At 44.5% G+C, this 3,609-nt stretch overlaps 1 non-coding gene across 1 annotated transcript; it reads left to right on the plus strand.

The window, feature by feature from the left end:
• Positions 1-273: 273 nt before the first annotated feature.
• Positions 274-346, plus strand: TRNAN-AUU (transfer RNA asparagine (anticodon AUU)). Its single transcript has one exon. It is a non-coding gene; the product is annotated as a tRNA-Asn (tRNA).
• Positions 347-3,609: the final 3,263 nt, after the last annotated feature.

Raw genomic sequence — 3,609 nt, forward strand, 5'->3', positions numbered from 1 at the left:
AAAAGCACAACCCGTGCCAAGCTGAAAAGGGCAGGATGCCATGCTACAAATGACGTTCTGATGGGGGGAATCTGGGCTGATTCTTAGCCGTGTGTCACAGAAGGAAAATGGGAAGCATGTTTGTGATTCTGCTTGTCTGAATGCAGGAGGAATATTTGTTTTGCAGCATATGGAGTTAAAAGTATTTTATTCTGTGGACTTCAATCTGGCTTTAATGTCCTACCTTCCTAAAATGCTAAGATTAAAGAGTACGTCTAGACCGTTGATGGGACTTCCCTGGTGGCTCAGATGGTAAAGCGTCTGCCTATTATGCAGGAGACCTGGGTTCAATCCCTGGGTCAGGAAGATCCTCTGGAGAAGGAAATGACAACCCACTCCAGTAATCTTGGCTGGAAAATCCCATGGACCAAGGAGCATGGTAGGTTAGAGTACACGGGGTCACAAAGAGTCGGACACAACTGAGCGACTTCACTTCAGTTTAGTTATAAGAGCAGAGGAACCTCAGCTAGAGACTGAAATTCATTTTTCAATATTAGACAACCTAGACAAATATATTTAAGTTCTAATTTCTCAAAGAAGAGAAATGACATCGTTACTTTTTCCTGGAGTTACAGATAACATATGGTACATTGTTTGGGATCTGATTAAATTGTGAGGTTTATTAAACAAAAAAATCGCTCAAGTTACAACAGACACTTAGCTTGTTATAGCCATGCTTTCCGGGAAACAAACTCACCCAGAAGGACAATGCAGATAGTGGAGTACAGTTTATTACACCGGCGGGTCCAAGGCAGAGTCTCCTCTTAGCCGACCAGCATTTGTGAAAATCTTTTATACCCCATGTGTACGTGTCCAAACCCACCACCCCAATTCCCTTGAGACTTACATAAACAAAGGTAGGGTAAATACAACTACAATAACCCCATCATTCACGTGTTATGTGTTCAAACAGTCAGTAATCAATAAGCCCACAGTTACATTCCAAACAGTTAATAATCAATAAGCTTGTGGTCACGTTCCAACCAGTTAATAATCGATAAGCCTGTGATTACATCCTGATAGATACACAAAATGTTTATGACCTGTCCGGAGACAGGGGTGATTATGGTATGTTTCCTCTTAGGCAATGAGTAACCTGGATGTGATCTTCAAGATTCCCCTGTCTGGAGGGGGTCTTATCCTTCCATTGTCGTTCCCACAGGCAGTAAGCAGAGAGTTCAGAGTCCACTGGAGAGGCAGCCGAGCATGATCAGCACAGATAGGCCTGAGATGGAATCCTGGCCCTATGAATTCCTTCATTCCCCCGTCTTGATGCTCTTAATTTCCATAACGCGCATCATTCATTGAGATATATTGTACCTTAGCCCTCTTGCCACCCACATGAGAGAATGCTATCAACCTCTGGGTTACAAAATTCACAAGGCATTGTAGGAAGTACGGCCCACAAAGCAGCATGATTAAGATTACTATAACAACAGTTACAATGGTTTTCTACCAGTTTCTCTTTACCCAGGAGAGGACTGAAGTCCAAAAGGGAATATTTCCATTGCATATCCTCCAAGGCAGTAGATACATTTTCAGACAGGTCAGGGATGTACACACAATATTCGACTTTAATTATGGCACAAGTCCCTCTTTGGGCTGCTGTGAGTATGTCTAATGCCGTCTTATTTTGAATTACTGCCTTTTTCATCTGAATCTGTTCTTCATTAACGGTTTCACGCCCTCTTGAACTCTCTCTTCAAAGTTTTTTTTAACTTTCCCTTATGGTACTTGTTGACTATCGGTCTTGAGCCGGTATATAGCCTTAATGGCTTTAGTACTGTCTAAGAGGGCCTGTTTAGTGAAATTAGTTAAGGCCTCTACCTTAACCATATTATCTGTTGACCTTACAGAGGGTACAAAGGAGGCAGCAAGATAGTCATCGTGTCCATCTTGCATGCAGATAAGGCAGATTACTGGAGGCTGGTGTAGGCTAGGCTTAATCCTAATGTGCAATGCCCCACCCAGCCAACTGGTAACCATGGCCATAAGTTAAGCCCACAGAGCCACTGGGTCCCACTGGGGGCTACCCAGTGGATTCCAGGATTATAACCAGGCCACTGAGCAGACTGATTGGGGTGATAGGTAACTTCTAAAACTTGTTTACATTGTTTAGGGGACAAATAACAATTTTTTTGGGTCTAGGGGACAGTCTCTAAATCTAACTTTCTGTTCTTTTTGTTCTCAGCAAATAGTAGCAGGGGCAATCAACTGTCCTTTCTCAGGAGTCATCTAGAAATATTTATCTCAGACCTGGTAGTATTGCTCAAGGTACTGGGAGGCCTGTCCCCCTTTTGTTAAGGGAGCCCTTTTCCTCTTTAATTTTCATATATGAGGTATAAGCCTTTGTTATCTCCGTAAGGTTGGTGTTTATGTTAAATGTAACCCTATGTCCCTGGCCCACTGATGGCTTTTTCTTACACCAGGAGAGCAAAGAAAGGTTATGGTTGGTGAGAGAGAGGAATGGAGTGGCGATACCCACTAGGGTAGTCTGTCTATTACTGACAGGGGCATAGCCCCACATACCCAACAGTTGGCGGAGTTGTGGCCCACGAGATGAAGACGTTGTCCTGTGCAGGAGCAGTGGTCAGGTTCAGAATTGTATTGGTGAGGCCGAGCAGCAGGAGTCGTTTACCCAGCTCTATCCTGTAGAGGGCTCGTCCGGGACCTCATTTCCTTTTTCTTCCTCAGAATGATCTTGGTTTCCCGTGGGTTGGTGGGGTCCTTCTGGGTGGTCCACTCGGCGTCCTCCGGGTCAGCGTGGTATGCCTTCTTCGTTCTGGTGTGATGGATTAAGGGACAATATCTGCAACGTTAACTGCAGTAGGGGTAGTTAGAATAACATAAGGGCCCTTTCACCAAAGGGCTAGCAAATCATGTTTCCAATCTTTGACCCATACTTGGTCACCAAGTGTAAACTCATGAATCTGTTCCCCAAGGGGGAACAGCACCCTTTCTTGTACAAACTTAGTTACCTGATTTATTACCTTACCCAGTTCCATCTGCTGTGAAATCTTATCCCCCCTGACCTGAGGCAAATTTGTTGACACCTGTTTTATTATGGGAGGAGGCCTCCCATACACAATTTCGTGTGGAGAATAGCCTTGGGACTGTGGGGTCATCCTGAGTCTGAGCAGAGCCATCGGAAGCAAGTCCACTCAGGAGCAGTCAGTTTCTCTGATCCACTTGGAGAGTCTCTTTAAGTGTCCGGTTGGTTCATTTCACCATCTCAGAACTCTGGGCCTATATGTAGTGTGCAGTTTTCATTTGATGTTTAAAGTTTTGCTTACTTGTTGTACTAAATCAGCTGCAAAAGCCAGGCCATTGCCTGATCCAATGCTGGTAGGAAATCCAAATCTGGAAACCATTTCCCTAAGCAGGCACCGGGCTACTTCTGATGCTCTTTCAGTCCAGGTAGGAAAACTCTTACTTATCTCAAGAATGCACATACCATGACCAGCAGGTAACGGTAGTGTCGGTGAGGTTTCATTTCAGTGAAGTCCACTCCCAGGTGTTCAAGGGGCAGTGTGCCTTTCAGCTGAATACCCGGAGGTTTTTGTCTGAATA

Source organism: Dama dama, chromosome 29 (genome assembly GCF_033118175.1).
Source record: "Dama dama isolate Ldn47 chromosome 29, ASM3311817v1, whole genome shotgun sequence".
Lineage (NCBI taxonomy): Eukaryota > Metazoa > Chordata > Mammalia > Artiodactyla > Cervidae > Dama > Dama dama.